Source organism: Dendrobates tinctorius, unplaced genomic scaffold, assembly GCF_039654945.1.
Source record: "Dendrobates tinctorius isolate UK_male_01 unplaced genomic scaffold, ASM3965494v1 ptg000272l, whole genome shotgun sequence".
Classification (NCBI taxonomy): domain Eukaryota; kingdom Metazoa; phylum Chordata; class Amphibia; order Anura; family Dendrobatidae; genus Dendrobates; species Dendrobates tinctorius.
The window spans coordinates 12,617,085-12,636,162 of record NW_027361939.1 but is presented as its reverse complement, the minus strand read 5'-3'; the positions used below and the strand labels follow the sequence as shown (position 1 = coordinate 12,636,162).

Genomic DNA, 19,078 nt, shown 5'->3' with positions numbered 1-19,078 from the left:
AAAGGATTTTGGGGATATGTCAAAAGTAAAAGAAAAGTCAAAGATGCTATAGGATTTTTACAGGATGAAAATGATGAAATGGTAAGACAGGATGTTGAGAAGGCTGAACTTTTAAATTCCTATTTTGCATCTGTTTTCTCTCAGAAAGGAAATGTAACATCAACTGTTATTCACTGTCCTATTAAGGGAATAGAAGAATCCAGGATATCTATAAACAGAAAGATAGTGAGGAAACACTTAGCTAACCTAAATGAATTCAAGTCTCCAGGTCCAGATGAATTACACCCCAGAGTACTGAAGGAGATAGCAGAAGAAATTTTTGAACCCCTCTCCATAATCTTTGAAAATTCTTGGAGAACAGGAGAAGTGCCAGAAGACTGGAGAAGAGCAAATGTTGTTCCTATCTTCAAAAAGGGGAAGAAGGTGGACCCAGGCAACTATAGGCCGGTGAGTCTGACTTCTATACCAGGAAAGATCTTTGAACAAATTATTAAACAACATGTATGTCAATACCTGGATAAGAATGAAGTGATTAAACAGAGTCAGCATGGGTTTGTAACTAATAAGTCATGTCAGACTAATTTAATTTCCTTCTATGACGGTATTACTGATTGGGTGGATCAAGGAAATGCTGTAGATATAGTATATCTTGACTTCAGCAAAGCATTTGACAAAGTCTCTCATACAATCCTTATTGAAAAAATGACTAAGTATGGAATGGACAAGGCAACTGTTAGGTGGATTCATAACTGGCTTAGTGATCGGACCCAAAGAGTGGTCGTAAATGGCTGCACATCCAGTTGGAAGAATGTCTCAAGTGGGGTACCACAGGGCTCTGTCCTGGGCCCTGTATTGTTCAACATCTTTATCAACGATTTAGATGAAGGAATTGAGGGTAAACTGATTAAATTTGCTGATGACACAAAGCTAGGAGGGATAGCTAATACTAGAGAAGAGAGAGAGAGGATTCATAAAGATTTAAATAAACTGGAGAAGTGGGCAGCAACTAACAGAATGGTTTTTAACAGGGAGAAATGCAAAGTACTACATCTGGGCAATAAAAATGAAAAAAGCATATATAGAATGGGAGGAATAGGGCTAAGTGACAGCACATGTGAAAAAGACTTGGGTATACTAATAGATCACAGACTGAATATGAGTCAACAGTGTGATGCAGCAGCAAAAAAGGCAAATGCAATTCTAGGATGTATTAACAGAAGCATACAGTCTAGATCACGTGAAGTAATTATTTCCCTCTACTCCTCTTTGGTCAGACCTCATCTGGAATATTGTGTCCAATTTTGGGCACCACATTTTAAAAAAGACATCAACAAACTGGAGCAAGTTCAGAAAAGAGCGACCAGAATGGTGACCGGTCTGCAAACCCTGTCTTATGAGGAAAGGTTGCAGGATTTGGGAATGTTTAGTTTGCAAAAGAGAAGACTGAGAGGAGACTTAATAGCTGTCTACAAATATCTAAAGGGCTGTCACATTGTAGAAGGATCAACTTTATTCTCATTTGCACAAGGAAAGACTAGAAGCAATGGGATGAAGCTGAATGGGAGGAGACACAGATTAGATATTAGAAAAAACTTTTTGACAGTTAGAGTGATCAATGAGTGGAACAGGCTGCCACGAGAAGTGGTGAGTTCTCCTTCAATGGAAGTCTTCAAACAGAGGCTGGACAGACATCTAACTGGGATGATTTAGCGAATCCTGCTTTGAGCAGGGGGTTGGACCAGATGGCCCAGGAGGTCCCTTCCAACTCTACCATTCTATGATTCTATGATTCTACCGGGAGTTGAACCCGGGCCACCTGGGTGAGAACCAGGAATCCTAACCGCTAGACCATATGGGAAAAGTTGTGCTGTCTTATCAGTGACAATCTGAAAAAAAATAAGTTTTCTACTTGGCACAAGCAACTTCTGCAGTTCTATTTGCGCAGCTTGCCTCGTTAACACAGTTGTAAGCAAATCAGTCTCATAAGCTGAAAGATGAACGTTCGATTCTTAGACGGGGTACTGGTCCCTCGTTTTCTCAATCGATTCTGTCTCCATCTTGGCTACAGGGCCACAGATTTTTCCGATTCAGTACCAAAACATAACCAATTTAGTTCCTAAACTGTTTCCACGTACAAGGCATGGGGCAGCTTTTGAATGTGTGTACTAGTTCCAAAGGAGTGTCACTCCCATAGCAGGAAGTAAACCAGTCGGCCAGGGATACTAGGTCCTATCCACTTTTCCACGTGGGACAAGTTATACACTAAGCAGCAAGATAAATTAAAAAAAAAAAAAAAAAAAAAAAAGAAGTTTTTGCTTTGATTAAATAGCTTTTACATCACAAAAGAAAAAAGTTGCCACATGAGCATGGTACTTAGCACGTCAGTTGGTAATCTGAAGTTCATGAGGTTTTTTCCTCACACGTGGAACTATTCTCCCCCCTTTTCTTGGGATATTGTGTCACCCACTCAGAACTTTCTCAATGAAACGTTTCCGATTCGAAAGGAAACAGGAGCCTTAGTGACAGAAAGAACACATGGATTGTTGCGTCCCTTGACGCTTTGGAGTAATAAGGTGTAGTTGAGAATGGTTTAAGCTATGAAACAAAATGAAATATTGTGCTAAAGGTCAGTAAGAGCCACAAATACCCTGATGTTCAGCATTTTTGACTGCAAAGTAATAAATCTACCTGAAATATTATTGTCTGGAAAATACATTTCTGTCTTTGATTGTTGGCAGTAGTACAGTAAAAGGTGCGTTCCCATACCGGGAGTTGAACCCGGCCCGCCTGGGTGAGAACCAGGAATCGTAACCGCTAGACCATATGGGAAAAGATGTGCTGTCTTATCAGTGACAATCTGAAAAAAAATAAGTTTTCTACTTGGCACAAGCAACTTCTGCAGTTCTATTTGCGCAGCTTGCCTCGTTAACACAGTTGTAAGCAAATCAGTCTCATAAGCTGAAAGATGAACGTTCGATTCTTAGACGGGGTACTGGTCCCTCGTTTTCTCAATCGATTCTGTCTCCATCTTGGCTACAGGGCCACAGATTTTTCCGATTCAGTACCAAAACATAACCAATTTAGTTCCTAAACTGTTTCCACGTACAAGGCATGGGGCAGCTTTTGAATGTGTGTACTAGTTCCAAAGGAGTGTCACTCCCATAGCAGGAAGTAAACCAGTCGACCAGGGATACTAGGTCCTATCCACTTTTCCACGTGGGACAAGTTATACACTAAGCAGCAAGATAAATTAAAAAAAAAAAAAAAAGAAGTTTTTGCTTTGATTAAATAGCTTTTACATCACAAAAGAAAAAAGTTGCCACATGAGCATGGTACTTAGCACGTCAGTTGGTAATCTGAAGTTCATGAGGTTTTTTCCTCACACGTGGAACTATTCTCCCCCCTTTTCTTGGGATATTGTGTCACCCACTCAGAACTTTCTCACTGAAACGTTTCCGATTCGAAAGGAAACAGGAGCCTTAGTGACAGAAAGAACACATGGATTGTTGCGTCCCTTGACGCTTTGGAGTAATAAGGTGTAGTTGAGAATGGTTTAAGCTATGAAACAAAATGAAATCTTGTGCTAAATGTCAGTAAGAGCCACAAATACCCTGATGTTCAGCATTTTTGACTGCAAAGTACAAAATCTACCTGAAATATTATTGTCTGGAAAATACATTTCTGTCTTTGATTGTTGGCAGTAGTACAGTAAAAGGTGCGTTCCCATACCGGGAGTCGAACGCGGGCCGCCTGGGTGAAAACCAGGAATCCTAACCGCTAGACCATATGGGAATGGATAGCTACACACTGAGGTATCTATTGAAAAAAATCAGCTCGGGGGCTTGCACAAGAAACGTCTGCAGATTGGCACGTGCATCTTGCCTCGTTAGCGCAGTAGGTAGCGCGTCAGTCTCATAATCTGAAGGTCGTGAGTTCGATCCTCACACGGGGCAGCAGGCTCCTCTTTTCCGAAGAGATTTTGTCAAAATCTTAGAACTTTCCCTTTCAGTTCTAACACGTTTCTGATAAGTAAGGATTTGTGAACCCAAATGACAGATGGGACACATGGGTTGCTGTTTCTCTTGACCCGTTTGCTGTATAAAGAGGCAGATGAGAGTGATTTGAGCTGTTTGACAGCTAAGCGCAAAATCTACCTGAAATACTTTTGTCTGAAAAACACCCGTCAGTAGCGAGCGCGTCAGTCTCATATTCTGAAGTTCGTGAGTTCGATCCTCACACGGGGAAGCGGTCTCCTCTTTTCTGAAGAGATTCTGTCACCAAATTAGAACTTTCCCTTTCAGATTTAAAATGTTTCTGATAAGTAAGAATTTGCGAACCCAAATGACAGACAGGACACATGGGTTGTTGATTCTCTTGACACGTTTGCTCTAAAAGGGGCTAGTTGAGATTGATTTGAGCTATGAAACCAAATTAAATCTTGTGCCAAAGTTCATCACAACGAACGGACCAAAAGATGGCGTTCAGAATTTTCGACAGCTTAACGCAAATTCTACCTGAAATACTTTTGTCTGAAAAACACCTTTGTCTTTGAATGTTGGTGGCAGTACAGAAAAGTACATTCCCATACCGGGAGTTGAACCCGGGTCGCCTGGGTGAGAACAAGGAATCCTAACCGCTAGACCATATGGGAAAAGATGTGCTGTCTTATCAGTGACAATCTGAAAAAAAATAAGTTTTCTACTTGGCACAAGCAACTTCTGCAGTTCTATTTGCGCAGCTTGCCTCGTTAACACAGTTGTAAGCAAATCAGTCTCATAAGCAGAAAGATGAACGTTCGATTCTTAGACGGGGTACTGGTCCCTCGTTTTCTCAATCGATTCTGTCTCCATCTTGGCTACAGGGCCACAGATTTTTCCGATTCAGTACCAAAACATAACCAATTTAGTTCCTAAACTGTTTCCACGTACAAGGCACGGGGCAGCTTTCGAATGTGTGTACTAGTTACAAAGGAGTGTCACTCCCGTAGCAGGAAGTAAACCAGTCGACCAGGGATACTAGGTCCTATCCACTTTTCCACGTGGGACAAGTTATACACTAAGCAGCAAGATAAATTAAAAAAAAAAAGAAGTTTTTGCTTTGATTAAATAGCTTTTACATCACAAAAGAAAAAAGTTGCCACATGAGCATGGTACTTAGCACGTCAGTTGGTAATCTGAAGTTCATGATGTTTTTTCCTCACACGGGGAACTATTCTCCTCCCTTTTCTTGGGATATTGTGTCACCCACTCAGAACTTTCTCACTGAAACGTTTCCGATTCGAAAGGAAACAGGAGCCTTAGTGACAGACAGAACACATGGATTGTTGCGTCCCTTGACGCTTTGGAGTAATAAGGTGTAGTTGAGAATGGTTTAAGCTATGAAACAAAATGAAATCTTGTGCTAAAGGTCAGTAAGAGCCACAAATACCCTGATGTTCAGCATTTTTGACTGCAAAGTACAAAATCTACCTGAAATATTATTGTCTGGAAAATACATTTCTGTCTTTGATTGTTGGCAGTAGTACAGTAAAAGGTGCGTTCCCATACCGGGAGTCGAACACGGGCCGCCTGGGTGAAAACCAGGAATCCTAACAGCTAGACCATATGGGAATGGATAGCTACACACTGAGGTATCTATTGAAAAAAATCAGCTCGGGGGCTTGCACAAGAAACGTCTGCAGATTGGCACGTGCATCTTGCCTCGTTAGCGCAGTAGGTAGCGCGTCAGTCTCATAATCTGAAGGTCGTGAGTTCGATACTCACACGGGGCAGCGGGCTCCTCTTTTCCGAAGAGATATTGTCAAAAACTTAGAACTTTCCCCTTCATTTCTAACACGTTTCTGATAAGTAAGGATTTGTGAACCCAAATGACACATGGGATGCTGGTTCTCTTGACCCGTTTGCTGTATAAAGAGGCAGATGAGAGTGATTTGAGCTATGACAAAAAATTAAATCTTGTGCCAAAGGTCGTCACAATGAATGTAACCAAAAGCTGGTGTTCAGAATGATTGACAGCTAAGCGCAAAATCTACCTGAAATACTTTTGTCTGAAAAACACCCGCGTCAGTCTCATAATCTGAAGGTCGTGAGTTCGATCCTCACACGGGGCAGCAGGCTCCTCTTTTCCGAAGAGATTTTGTCAAAAACTTAGAACTTTCCCTTTCAGTTCTAACACGTTTCTGATAAGTAAGGATTTGTGAACCCAAATGACAGATGGGACACATGGGTTGCTGTTTCTCTTGACCCGTTTGCTGTATAAAGAGGCAGATGAGAGTGATTTGAGCTGTTTGACAGCTAAGCGCAAAATCTACCTGAAATACTTTTGTCTGAAAAACACCCGTCAGTAGCGAGCGCGTCAGTCTCATATTCTGAAGTTCGTGAGTTCGATCCTCACACGGGGAAGCGGTCTCCTCTTTTCTGAAGAGATTCTGTCACCAAATTAGAACTTTCCCTTTCAGATTTAAAATGTTTCTGATAAGTAAGAATTTGCGAACCCAAATGACAGACAGGACACATGGGTTGTTGATTCTCTTGACACGTTTGCTGTAAAAGGGGCTAGTTGAGATTGATTTGAGCTATGAAACCAAATTAAATCTTGTGCCAAAGTTCATCACAACGAACGGACCAAAAGATGGCGTTCAGAATTTTCGACAGCTTAACGCAAATTCTACCTGAAATACTTTTGTCTGAAAAACACCTTTGTCTTTGAATGTTGGTGGCAGTACAGAAAAGTACATTCCCATACCGGGAGTTGAACCCGGGCCACCTGGGTGAGAACCAGGAATCCTAACCACTAGACCATATGGGAAAAGTTGTGCTGTCTTATCAGTGACAATCTGAAAAAAAATAAGTTTTCTACTTGGCACAAGCAACTTCTGCAGTTCTATTTGCGCAGCTTGCCTCGTTAACACAGTTGTAAGCAAATCAGTCTCATAAGCTGAAAGATGAACGTTCGATTCTTAGACGGGGTACTGGTCCCTCGTTTTCTCAATCGATTCTGTCTCCATCTTGGCTACAGGGCCACAGATTTTTCCGATTCAGTACCAAAACATAACCAATTTAGTTCCTAAACTGTTTCCACGTACAAGGCATGGGGCAGCTTTTGAATGTGTGTACTAGTTCCAAAGGAGTGTCACTCCCATAGCAGGAAGTAAACCAGTCGGCCAGGGATACTAGGTCCTATCCACTTTTCCACGTGGGACAAGTTATACACTAAGCAGCAAGATAAATTAAAAAAAAAAAAAAAAGAAGTTTTTGCTTTGATTAAATAGCTTTTACATCACAAAAGAAAAAAGTTGCCACATGAGCATGGTACTTAGCACGTCAGTTGGTAATCTGAAGTTCATGAGGTTTTTTCCTCACACGTGGAACTATTCTCCCCCCTTTTCTTGGGATATTGTGTCACCCACTCAGAACTTTCTCACTGAAACGTTTCCGATTCGAAAGGAAACAGGAGCCTTAGTGACAGAAAGAACACATGGATTGTTGCGTCCCTTGACGCTTTGGAGTAATAAGGTGTAGTTGAGAATGGTTTAAGCTATGAAACAAAATGAAATCTTGTGCTAAATGTCAGTAAGAGCCACAAATACCCTGATGTTCAGCATTTTTGACTGCAAAGTACAAAATCTACCTGAAATATTATTGTCTGGAAAATACATTTCTGTCTTTGATTGTTGGCAGTAGTACAGTAAAAGGTGCGTTCCCATACCGGGAGTCGAACGCGGGCCGCCTGGGTGAAAACCAGGAATCCTAACCGCTAGACCATATGGGAATGGATAGCTACACACTGAGGTATCTATTGAAAAAAATCAGCTCGGGGGCTTGCACAAGAAACGTCTGCAGATTGGCACGTGCATCTTGCCTCGTTAGCGCAGTAGGTAGCGCGTCAGTCTCATAATCTGAAGGTCGTGAGTTCGATCCTCACACGGGGCAGCAGGCTCCTCTTTTCCGAAGAGATTTTGTCAAAATCTTAGAACTTTCCCTTTCAGTTCTAACACGTTTCTGATAAGTAAGGATTTGTGAACCCAAATGACAGATGGGACACATGGGTTGCTGTTTCTCTTGACCCGTTTGCTGTATAAAGAGGCAGATGAGAGTGATTTGAGCTGTTTGACAGCTAAGCGCAAAATCTACCTGAAATACTTTTGTCTGAAAAACACCCGTCAGTAGCGAGCGCGTCAGTCTCATATTCTGAAGTTCGTGAGTTCGATCCTCACACGGGGAAGCGGTCTCCTCTTTTCTGAAGAGATTCTGTCACCAAATTAGAACTTTCCCTTTCAGATTTAAAATGTTTCTGATAAGTAAGAATTTGCGAACCCAAATGACAGACAGGACACATGGGTTGTTGATTCTCTTGACACGTTTGCTCTAAAAGGGGCTAGTTGAGATTGATTTGAGCTATGAAACCAAATTAAATCTTGTGCCAAAGTTCATCACAACGAACGGACCAAAAGATGGCGTTCAGAATTTTCGACAGCTTAACGCAAATTCTACCTGAAATACTTTTGTCTGAAAAACACCTTTGTCTTTGAATGTTGGTGGCAGTACAGAAAAGTACATTCCCATACCGGGAGTTGAACCCGGGTCGCCTGGGTGAGAACCAGGAATCCTAACCGCTAGACCATATGGGAAAAGATGTGCTGTCTTATCAGTGACAATCTGAAAAAAAATAAGTTTTCTACTTGGCACAAGCAACTTCTGCAGTTCTATTTGCGCAGCTTGCCTCGTTAACACAGTTGTAAGCAAATCAGTCTCATAAGCTGAAAGATGAACGTTCGATTCTTAGACGGGGTACTGGTCCCTCGTTTTCTCAATCGATTCTGTCTCCATCTTGGCTACAGGGCCACAGATTTTTCCGATTCAGTACCAAAACATAACCAATTTAGTTCCTAAACTGTTTCCACGTACAAGGCACGGGGGAGCTTTCGAATGTGTGTACTAGTTCCAAAGGAGTGTCACTCCCGTAGCAGGAAGTAAACCAGTCGACCAGGGATACTAGGTCCTATCCACTTTTCCACGTGGGACAAGTTATACACTAAGCAGCAAGATAAATTAAAAAAAAAAAAAAAAAAGAAGTTTTTGCTTTGATTAAATAGCTTTTACATCACAAAAGAAAAAAGTTGCCACATGAGCATGGTACTTAGCACGTCAGTTGGTAATCTGAAGTTCATGATGTTTTTTCCTCACACGGGGAACTATTCTCCTCCCTTTTCTTGGGATATTGTGTCACCCACTCAGAACTTTCTCACTGAAACGTTTCCGATTCGAAAGGAAACAGGAGCCTTAGTGACAGACAGAACACATGGATTGTTGCGTCCCTTGACGCTTTGGAGTAATAAGGTGTAGTTGAGAATGGTTTAAGCTATGAAACAAAATGAAATCTTGTGCTAAAGGTCAGTAAGAGCCACAAATACCCTGATGTTCAGCATTTTTGACTGCAAAGTACAAAATCTACCTGAAATATTATTGTCTGGAAAATACATTTCTGTCTTTGATTGTTGGCAGTAGTACAGTAAAAGGTGCGTTCCCATACCGGGAGTCGAACACGGGCCGCCTGGGTGAAAACCAGGAATCCTAACAGCTAGACCATATGGGAATGGATAGCTACACACTGAGGTATCTATTGAAAAAAATCAGCTCGGGGGCTTGCACAAGAAACGTCTGCAGATTGGCACGTGCATCTTGCCTCGTTAGCGCAGTAGGTAGCGCGTCAGTCTCATAATCTGAAGGTCGTGAGTTCGATACTCACACGGGGCAGCGGGCTCCTCTTTTCCGAAGAGATATTGTCAAAAACTTAGAACTTTCCCCTTCATTTCTAACACGTTTCTGATAAGTAAGGATTTGTGAACCCAAATGACACATGGGATGCTGGTTCTCTTGACCCGTTTGCTGTATAAAGAGGCAGATGAGAGTGATTTGAGCTATGACAAAAAATTAAATCTTGTGCCAAAGGTCGTCACAATGAATGTAACCAAAAGCTGGTGTTCAGAATGATTGACAGCTTAGCGCAAAATCTACCTGAAATACTTTTGTCTGAAAAACACCCGCGTCAGTCTCATAATCTGAAGGTCGTGAGTTCGATCCTCACACGGGGCAGCAGGCTCCTCTTTTCCGAAGAGATTTTGTCAAAAACTTAGAACTTTCCCTTTCAGTTCTAACACGTTTCTGATAAGTAAGGATTTGTGAACCCAAATGACAGATGGGACACATGGGTTGCTGTTTCTCTTGACCCGTTTGCTGTATAAAGAGGCAGATGAGAGTGATTTGAGCTGTTTGACAGCTAAGCGCAAAATCTACCTGAAATACTTTTGTCTGAAAAACACCCGTCAGTAGCGAGCACGTCAGTCTCATATTCTGAAGTTCGTGAGTTCGATCCTCACACGGGGAAGCGGTCTCCTCTTTTCTGAAGAGATTCTGTCACCAAATTAGAACTTTCCCTTTCAGATTTAAAATGTTTCTGATAAGTAAGAATTTGCGAACCCAAATGACAGACAGGACACATGGGTTGTTGATTCTCTTGACACGTTTGCTGTAAAAGGGGCTAGTTGAGATTGATTTGAGCTATGAAACCAAATTAAATCTTGTGCCAAAGTTCATCACAACGAACGGACCAAAAGATGGCGTTCAGAATTTTCGACAGCTTAACGCAAATTCTACCTGAAATACTTTTGTCTGAAAAACACCTTTGTCTTTGAATGTTGGTGGCAGTACAGAAAAGTACATTCCCATACCGGGAGTTGAACCCGGGCCACCTGGGTGAGAACCAGGAATCCTAACCGCTAGACCATATGGGAAAAGTTGTGCTGTCTTATCAGTGACAATCTGAAAAAAAATAAGTTTTCTACTTGGCACAAGCAACTTCTGCAGTTCTATTTGCGCAGCTTGCCTCGTTAACACAGTTGTAAGCAAATCAGTCTCATAAGCTGAAAGATGAACGTTCGATTCTTAGACGGGGTACTGGTCCCTCGTTTTCTCAATCGATTCTGTCTCCATCTTGGCTACAGGGCCACAGATTTTTCCGATTCAGTACCAAAACATAACCAATTTAGTTCCTAAACTGTTTCCACGTACAAGGCACGGGGCAGCTTTCGAATGTGTGTACTAGTTCCAAAGGAGTGTCACTCCCGTAGCAGGAAGTAAACCAGTCGACCAGGGATACTAGGTCCTATCCACTTTTCCACGTGGGACAAGTTATACACTAAGCAGCAAGATAAATTAAAAAAAAAAAAAAAAAAGAAGTTTTTGCTTTGATTAAATAGCTTTTACATCACAAAAGAAAAAAGTTGCCACATGAGCATGGTACTTAGCACGTCAGTTGGTAATCTGAAGTTCATGATGTTTTTTCCTCACACGGGGAACTATTCTCCTCCCTTTTCTTGGGATATTGTGTCACCCACTCAGAACTTTCTCACTGAAACGTTTCCGATTCGAAAGGAAACAGGAGCCTTAGTGACAGACAGAACACATGGATTGTTGCGTCCCTTGACGCTTTGGAGTAATAAGGTGTAGTTGAGAATGGTTTAAGCTATGAAACAAAATGAAATCTTGTGCTAAAGGTCAGTAAGAGCCACAAATACCCTGATGTTCAGCATTTTTGACTGCAAAGTACAAAATCTACCTGAAATATTATTGTCTGGAAAATACATTTCTGTCTTTGATTGTTGGCAGTAGTACAGTAAAAGGTGCGTTCCCATACCGGGAGTCGAACACGGGCCACCTGGGTGAAAACCAGGAATCCTAACAGCTAGACCATATGGGAATGGATAGCTACACACTGAGGTATCTATTGAAAAAAATCAGCTCGGGGGCTTGCACAAGAAACGTCTGCAGATTGGCACGTGCATCTTGCCTCGTTAGCGCAGTAGGTAGCGCGTCAGTCTCATAATCTGAAGGTCGTGAGTTCGATACTCACACGGGGCAGCGGGCTCCTCTTTTCCGAAGAGATATTGTCAAAAACTTAGAACTTTCCCCTTCATTTCTAACACGTTTCTGATAAGTAAGGATTTGTGAACCCAAATGACACATGGGATGCTGGTTCTCTTGACCCGTTTGCTGTATAAAGAGGCAGATGAGAGTGATTTGAGCTATGACAAAAAATTAAATCTTGTGCCAAAGGTCGTCACAATGAATGTAACCAAAAGCTGGTGTTCAGAATGATTGACAGCTAAGCGCAAAATCTACCTGAAATACTTTTGTCTGAAAAACACCCGCGTCAGTCTCATAATCTGAAGGTCGTGAGTTCGATCCTCACACGGGGCAGCAGGCTCCTCTTTTCCGAAGAGATTTTGTCAAAAACTTAGAACTTTCCCTTTCAGTTCTAACACGTTTCTGATAAGTAAGGATTTGTGAACCCAAATGACAGATGGGACACATGGGTTGCTGTTTCTCTTGACCCGTTTGCTGTATAAAGAGGCAGATGAGAGTGATTTGAGCTGTTTGACAGCTAAGCGCAAAATCTACCTGAAATACTTTTGTCTGAAAAACACCCGTCAGTAGCGAGCGCGTCAGTCTCATATTCTGAAGTTCGTGAGTTCGATCCTCACACGGGGAAGCGGTCTCCTCTTTTCTGAAGAGATTCTGTCACCAAATTAGAACTTTCCCTTTCAGATTTAAAATGTTTCTGATAAGTAAGAATTTGCGAACCCAAATGACAGACAGGACACATGGGTTGTTGATTCTCTTGACACGTTTGCTGTAAAAGGGGCTAGTTGAGATTGATTTGAGCTATGAAACCAAATTAAATCTTGTGCCAAAGTTCATCACAACGAACGGACCAAAAGATGGCGTTCAGAATTTTCGACAGCTTAACGCAAATTCTACCTGAAATACTTTTGTCTGAAAAACACCTTTGTCTTTGAATGTTGGTGGCAGTACAGAAAAGTACATTCCCATACCGGGAGTTGAACCCGGGCCACCTGGGTGAGAACCAGGAATCCTAACCGCTAGACCATATGGGAAAAGTTGTGCTGTCTTATCAGTGACAATCTGAAAAAAAATAAGTTTTCTACTTGGCACAAGCAACTTCTGCAGTTCTATTTGCGCAGCTTGCCTCGTTAACACAGTTGTAAGCAAATCAGTCTCATAAGCTGAAAGATGAACGTTCGATTCTTAGACGGGGTACTGGTCCCTCGTTTTCTCAATCGATTCTGTCTCCATCTTGGCTACAGGGCCACAGATTTTTCCGATTCAGTACCAAAACATAACCAATTTAGTTCCTAAACTGTTTCCACGTACAAGGCATGGGGCAGCTTTTGAATGTGTGTACTAGTTCCAAAGGAGTGTCACTCCCATAGCAGGAAGTAAACCAGTCGGCCAGGGATACTAGGTCCTATCCACTTTTCCACGTGGGACAAGTTATACACTAAGCAGCAAGATAAATTAAAAAAAAAAAAAAAAAAAAAAGAAGTTTTTGCTTTGATTAAATAGCTTTTACATCACAAAAGAAAAAAGTTGCCACATGAGCATGGTACTTAGCACGTCAGTTGGTAATCTGAAGTTCATGAGGTTTTTTCCTCACACGTGGAACTATTCTCCCCCCTTTTCTTGGGATATTGTGTCACCCACTCAGAACTTTCTCAATGAAACGTTTCCGATTCGAAAGGAAACAGGAGCCTTAGTGACAGAAAGAACACATGGATTGTTGCGTCCCTTGACGCTTTGGAGTAATAAGGTGTAGTTGAGAATGGTTTAAGCTATGAAACAAAATGAAATCTTGTGCTAAAGGTCAGTAAGAGCCACAAATACCCTGATGTTCAGCATTTTTGACTGCAAAGTAATAAATCTACCTGAAATATTATTGTCTGGAAAATACATTTCTGTCTTTGATTGTTGGCAGTAGTACAGTAAAAGGTGCGTTCCCATACCGGGAGTTGAACACGGCCCGCCTGGGTGAGAACCAGGAATCCTAACCGCTAGACCATATGGGAAAAGATGTGCTGTCTTATCAGTGACAATCTGAAAAAAAATAAGTTTTCTACTTGGCACAAGCAACTTCTGCAGTTCTATTTGCGCAGCTTGCCTCGTTAACACAGTTGTAAGCAAATCAGTCTCATAAGCTGACAGATGAACGTTCGATTGTTAGACGGGGTACTGGTCCCTCGTTTTCTCAATCGATTCTGTCTCCATCTTGGCTACAGGGCCACAGATTTTTCCGATTCAGTACCAAAACATAACCAATTTAGTTCCTAAACTGTTTCCACGTACAAGGCATGGGGCAGCTTTTGAATGTGTGTACTAGTTCCAAAGGAGTGTCACTCCCATAGCAGGAAGTAAACCAGTCGACCAGGGATACTAGGTCCTATCCACTTTTCCACGTGGGACAAGTTCTACACTAAGCAGCAAGATAAATTAAAAAAAAAAAAAAAAGAAGTTTTTGCTTTGATTAAATAGCTTTTACATCACAAAAGAAAAAAGTTGCCACATGAGCATGGTACTTAGCACGTCAGTTGGTAATCTGAAGTTCATGATGTTTTTTCCTCACACGGGGAACTATTCTCCTCCCTTTTCTTGGGATATTGTGTCACCCACTCAGAACTTTCTCACTGAAACGTTTCCGATTCGAAAGGAAACAGGAGCCTTAGTGACAGACAGAACACATGGATTGTTGCGTCCCTTGACGCTTTGGAGTAATAAGGTGTAGTTGAGAATGGTTTAAGCTATGAAACAAAATGAAATCTTGTGCTAAAGGTCAGTAAGAGCCACAAATACCCTGATGTTCAGCATTTTTGACTGCAAAGTACAAAATCTACCTGAAATATTATTGTCTGGAAAATACATTTCTGTCTTTGATTGTTGGCAGTAGTACAGTAAAAGGTGCGTTCCCATACCGGGAGTCGAACACGGGCCGCCTGGGTGAAAACCAGGAATCCTAACCGCTAGACCATATGGGAATGGATAGCTACACACTGAGGTATCTATTGAAAAAAATCAGCTTGGGGGCTTGCACAAGAAACGTCTGCAGATTGGCACGTGCATCTTGCCTCGTTAGCGCAGTAGGTAGCGCGTCAGTCTCATAATCTGAAGGTCGTGAGTTCGATACTCACACGGGGCAGCGGGCTCCTCTTTTCCGAAGAGATATTGTCAAAAACTTAGAACTTTCCCCTTCATTTCTAACACGTTTCTGATAAGTAAGGATTTGTGAACCCAAATGACACATGGGATGCTGGTTCTCTTGACCCGTTTGCTGTATAAAGAGGCAGATGAGAGTGATTTGAGCTATGACAAAAAATTAAATCTTGTGCCAAAGGTCGTCACAATGAATGTAACCAAAAGCTGGTGTTCAGAATGATTGACAGCTAAGCGCAAAATCTACCTGAAATACTTTTGTCTGAAAAACACCCGCGTCAGTCTCATAATCTGAAGGTCGTGAGTTCGATCCTCACACGGGGCAGCAGGCTCCTCTTTTCCGAAGAGATTTTGTCAAAAACTTAGAACTTTCCCTTTCAGTTCTAACACGTTTCTGATAAGTAAGGATTTGTGAACCCAAATGACAGATGGGACACATGGGTTGCTGTTTCTCTTGACCCGTTTGCTGTATAAAGAGGCAGATGAGAGTGATTTGAGCTGTTTGACAGCTAAGCGCAAAATCTACCTGAAATACTTTTGTCTGAAAAACACCCGTCAGTAGCGAGCGCGTCAGTCTCATATTCTGAAGTTCGTGAGTTCGATCCTCACACGGGGAAGCGGTCTCCTCTTTTCTGAAGAGATTCTGTCACCAAATTAGAACTTTCCCTTTCAGATTTAAAATGTTTCTGATAAGTAAGAATTTGCGAACCCAAATGACAGACAGGACACATGGGTTGTTGATTCTCTTGACACGTTTGCTGTAAAAGGGGCTAGTTGAGATTGATTTGAGCTATGAAACCAAATTAAATCTTGTGCCAAAGTTCATCACAACGAACGGACCAAAAGATGGCGTTCAGAATTTTCGACAGCTTAACGCAAATTCTACCTGAAATACTTTTGTCTGAAAAACACCTTTGTCTTTGAATGTTGGTGGCAGTACAGAAAAGTACATTCCCATACCGGGAGTTGAACCCGGGCCACCTGGGTGAGAACCAGGAATCCTAACCGCTAGACCATATGGGAAAAGTTGTGCTGTCTTATCAGTGACAATCTGAAAAAAAATAAGTTTTCTACTTGGCACAAGCAACTTCTGCAGTTCTATTTGCGCAGCTTGCCTCGTTAACACAGTTGTAAGCAAATCAGTCTCATAAGCTGAAAGATGAACGTTCGATTCTTAGACGGGGTACTGGTCCCTCGTTTTCTCAATCGATTCTGTCTCCATCTTGGCTACAGGGCCACAGATTTTTCCGATTCAGTACCAAAACATAACCAATTTAGTTCCTAAACTGTTTCCACGTACAAGGCACGGGGCAGCTTTTGAATGTGTGTACTAGTTCCAAAGGAGTGTCACTCCCATAGCAGGAAGTAAACCAGTCGACCAGGGATACTAGGTCCTATCCACTTTTCCACGTGGGACAAGTTATACACTAAGCAGCAAGATAAATTAAAAAAAAAAAAAAAAAAAAGAAGGCTTTGATTAAATAGCTTTTACATCACAAAAGAAAAAAGTTGCCACATGAGCATGGTACTTAGCACGTCAGTTGGTAATCTGAAGTTCATGAGGTTTTTTCCTCACATGTGGAACTATTCTCCCCCCTTTTCTTGGGATATTGTGTCACCCACTCAGAACTTTCTCACTGAAACGTTTCCGATTCGAAAGGAAACAGGAGCCTTAGTGACAGAAAGAACACATGGATTGTTGCGTCCCTTGACGCTTTGGAGTAATAAGGTGTAGTTGAGAATGGTTTAAGCTATGAAACAAAATGAAATCTTGTGCTAAATGTCAGTAAGAGCCACAAATACCCTGATGTTCAGCATTTTTGACTGCAAAGTACAAAATCTACCTGAAATATTATTGTCTGGAAAATACATTTCTGTCTTTGATTGTTGGCAGTAGTACAGTAAAAGGTGCGTTCCCATACCGGGAGTCGAACGCGGGCCGCCTGGGTGAAAACCAGGAATCCTAACCGCTAGACCATATGGGAATGGATAGCTACACACTGAGGTATCTATTGAAAAAAATCAGCTCGGGGGCTTGCACAAGAAACGTCTGCAGATTGGCACGTGCATCTTGCATCGTTAGCGCAGTAGGTAGCGCGTCAGTCTCATAATCTGAAGGTCGTGAGTTCGATCCTCACACGGGGCAGCAGGCTCCTCTTTTCCGAAGAGATTTTGTCAAAATCTTAGAACTTTCCCTTTCAGTTCTAACACGTTTCTGATAAGTAAGGATTTGTGAACCCAAATGACACATGGGACACATGGGTTGCTGTTTCTCTTGACCCGTTTGCTGTATAAAGAGGCAGATGAGAGTGATTTGAGCTGTTTGACAGCTAAGCGCAAAATCTACCTGAAATACTTTTGTCTGAAAAACACCCGTCAGTAGCGAGCGCGTCAGTCTCATATTCTGAAGTTCGTGAGTTCGATCCTCACACGGGGAAGCGGTCTCCTCTTTTCTGAAGAGATTCTGTCACCAAATTAGAACTTTCCCTTTCAGATTTAAAATGTTTCTGATAAGTAAGAATTTGCGAACCCAAATGACAGACAGGACACATGGGTTGTTGATTCTCTTGACACGTTTGCTCTAAAAGGGGCTAGTTGAGATTGATTTGAGCTATGAAACCAAATTAAATCTTGTGCCAAAGTTCATCACAACGAACGGACCAAAAGATGGCGTTCAGAATTTTCGACAGCTTAACGCAAATTCTACCTGAAATACTTTTGTCTGAAAAACACCTTTGTCTTTGAATGTTGGTGGCAGTACAGAAAAGTACATTCCCATACCGGGAGTTGAACCCGGGTCGCCTGGGTGAGAACCAGGAATCCTAACCGCTAGACGATATGAGAAAAGATGTGCTGTCTTATCAGTGACAATCTGAAAAAAAATAAGTTTTCTACTTGGCACAAGCAACTTCTGCAGTTCTATTTGTGCAGCTTGCCTCGTTAACACAGTTGTAAGCAAATCAGTCTCATAAGCTGAAAGATGAACGTTCGATTGTTAGACGGGGTACTGGTCCCTCGTTTTCTCAATCGATTCTGTCTCCATCTTGGCTACAGGGCCACAGATTTTTCCGATTCAGTACCAAAACATAACCAATTTAGTTCCTAAACTGTTTCCACGTACAAGGCATGGGGCAGCTTTTGAATGTGTGTACTAGTTCCAAAGGAGTGTCACTCCCATAGCAGGAAGTAAACCAGTCGACCAGGGATACTAGGTCCTATCCACTTTTCCACGTGGGACAAGTTATACACTAAGCAGCAAGATAAATTAAAAAAAAAAAAAAAAAAAGAAGTTTTTGCTTTGATTAAATAGCTTTTACATCACAAAAGAAAAAAGTTGCCACATGAGCATGGTACTTAGCACGTCAGTTGGTAATCTGAAGTTCATGAGGTTTTTTCCTCACACGTGGAACTATTCTCCCCCCTTTTCTTGGGATATTGTGTCACCCACTCAGAACTTTCTCACTGAAACGTTTCCGATTCGAAAGGAAACAGGAGCCTTAGTGACAGAAAGAACACATGGATTGTTGCGTCCCTTGACGCTTTGGAGTAATAAGGTGTAGTTGAGAATGGTTTAAGCTATGAAACAAAATGAAATCTTGTGCTAAATGTCAGTAAGAGCCACAAATACCCTGATGTTCAGCATTTTTGACTGCAAAGTACAAAATCTACCTGAAATATTATTGTCTGGAAAATACATTTCTGTCTTTGATTGTTGGCAGTAGTACAGTAAAAGGTGCGTTCCCATACCGGGAGTCGAACGCGGGCCGCCTGGGTGAAAACCAGGAATCCTAACCGCTAGACCATATGGGAATGGATAGCTACACACTGAGGTATCTATTGAAAAAAATCAGCTCGGGGGCTTGCACAAGAAACGTCTGCAGATTGGCACGTGCATCTTGCCTCGTTAGCGCAGTAGGTAGCGCGTCAGTCTCATAATCTGAAGGTCGTGAGTTCGATCCTCACACGGGGCAGCAGGCTCCTCTTTTCCGAAGAGATTTTGTCAAAATCTTAGAACT

General features: G+C 41.9%; 18 non-coding genes across 18 annotated transcripts; 8 read left to right on the top strand and 10 right to left on the bottom strand.

Moving 5' to 3' along the window:
- Positions 1-3,720: 3,720 nt before the first annotated feature.
- Positions 3,721-3,792, bottom strand: TRNAE-UUC (transfer RNA glutamic acid (anticodon UUC)). Its single transcript has one exon. It is a non-coding gene; the product is annotated as a tRNA-Glu (tRNA).
- Positions 3,793-3,880: 88 nt separating this feature from the next.
- TRNAM-CAU (transfer RNA methionine (anticodon CAU)) lies at positions 3,881-3,953 on the top strand. Its single transcript has one exon. It is a non-coding gene; the product is annotated as a tRNA-Met (tRNA).
- A 1,744-nt stretch (positions 3,954-5,697) lies between these two features.
- Positions 5,698-5,770, top strand: TRNAM-CAU (transfer RNA methionine (anticodon CAU)). Its single transcript has one exon. It is a non-coding gene; the product is annotated as a tRNA-Met (tRNA).
- A 965-nt stretch (positions 5,771-6,735) lies between these two features.
- On the bottom strand, positions 6,736-6,807 carry TRNAE-CUC (transfer RNA glutamic acid (anticodon CUC)). Its single transcript has one exon. It is a non-coding gene; the product is annotated as a tRNA-Glu (tRNA).
- Positions 6,808-7,698: 891 nt separating this feature from the next.
- On the bottom strand, positions 7,699-7,770 carry TRNAE-UUC (transfer RNA glutamic acid (anticodon UUC)). Its single transcript has one exon. It is a non-coding gene; the product is annotated as a tRNA-Glu (tRNA).
- An 88-nt stretch (positions 7,771-7,858) lies between these two features.
- On the top strand, positions 7,859-7,931 carry TRNAM-CAU (transfer RNA methionine (anticodon CAU)). The gene has a single exon. It is a non-coding gene; the product is annotated as a tRNA-Met (tRNA).
- Positions 7,932-8,557: 626 nt separating this feature from the next.
- Positions 8,558-8,629, bottom strand: TRNAE-CUC (transfer RNA glutamic acid (anticodon CUC)). The gene has a single exon. It is a non-coding gene; the product is annotated as a tRNA-Glu (tRNA).
- A 1,053-nt stretch (positions 8,630-9,682) lies between these two features.
- Positions 9,683-9,755, top strand: TRNAM-CAU (transfer RNA methionine (anticodon CAU)). Its single transcript has one exon. It is a non-coding gene; the product is annotated as a tRNA-Met (tRNA).
- A 965-nt stretch (positions 9,756-10,720) lies between these two features.
- TRNAE-CUC (transfer RNA glutamic acid (anticodon CUC)) lies at positions 10,721-10,792 on the bottom strand. The gene has a single exon. It is a non-coding gene; the product is annotated as a tRNA-Glu (tRNA).
- A 1,053-nt stretch (positions 10,793-11,845) lies between these two features.
- Positions 11,846-11,918, top strand: TRNAM-CAU (transfer RNA methionine (anticodon CAU)). Its single transcript has one exon. It is a non-coding gene; the product is annotated as a tRNA-Met (tRNA).
- Positions 11,919-12,883: 965 nt separating this feature from the next.
- TRNAE-CUC (transfer RNA glutamic acid (anticodon CUC)) lies at positions 12,884-12,955 on the bottom strand. The gene has a single exon. It is a non-coding gene; the product is annotated as a tRNA-Glu (tRNA).
- Positions 12,956-14,815: 1,860 nt separating this feature from the next.
- On the bottom strand, positions 14,816-14,887 carry TRNAE-UUC (transfer RNA glutamic acid (anticodon UUC)). Its single transcript has one exon. It is a non-coding gene; the product is annotated as a tRNA-Glu (tRNA).
- An 88-nt stretch (positions 14,888-14,975) lies between these two features.
- TRNAM-CAU (transfer RNA methionine (anticodon CAU)) lies at positions 14,976-15,048 on the top strand. Its single transcript has one exon. It is a non-coding gene; the product is annotated as a tRNA-Met (tRNA).
- A 965-nt stretch (positions 15,049-16,013) lies between these two features.
- On the bottom strand, positions 16,014-16,085 carry TRNAE-CUC (transfer RNA glutamic acid (anticodon CUC)). Its single transcript has one exon. It is a non-coding gene; the product is annotated as a tRNA-Glu (tRNA).
- Positions 16,086-16,975: 890 nt separating this feature from the next.
- On the bottom strand, positions 16,976-17,047 carry TRNAE-UUC (transfer RNA glutamic acid (anticodon UUC)). The gene has a single exon. It is a non-coding gene; the product is annotated as a tRNA-Glu (tRNA).
- An 88-nt stretch (positions 17,048-17,135) lies between these two features.
- Positions 17,136-17,208, top strand: TRNAM-CAU (transfer RNA methionine (anticodon CAU)). The gene has a single exon. It is a non-coding gene; the product is annotated as a tRNA-Met (tRNA).
- Positions 17,209-18,800: 1,592 nt separating this feature from the next.
- Positions 18,801-18,872, bottom strand: TRNAE-UUC (transfer RNA glutamic acid (anticodon UUC)). The gene has a single exon. It is a non-coding gene; the product is annotated as a tRNA-Glu (tRNA).
- An 88-nt stretch (positions 18,873-18,960) lies between these two features.
- TRNAM-CAU (transfer RNA methionine (anticodon CAU)) lies at positions 18,961-19,033 on the top strand. The gene has a single exon. It is a non-coding gene; the product is annotated as a tRNA-Met (tRNA).
- The last annotated feature ends 45 nt before the right edge of the window (positions 19,034-19,078 follow it).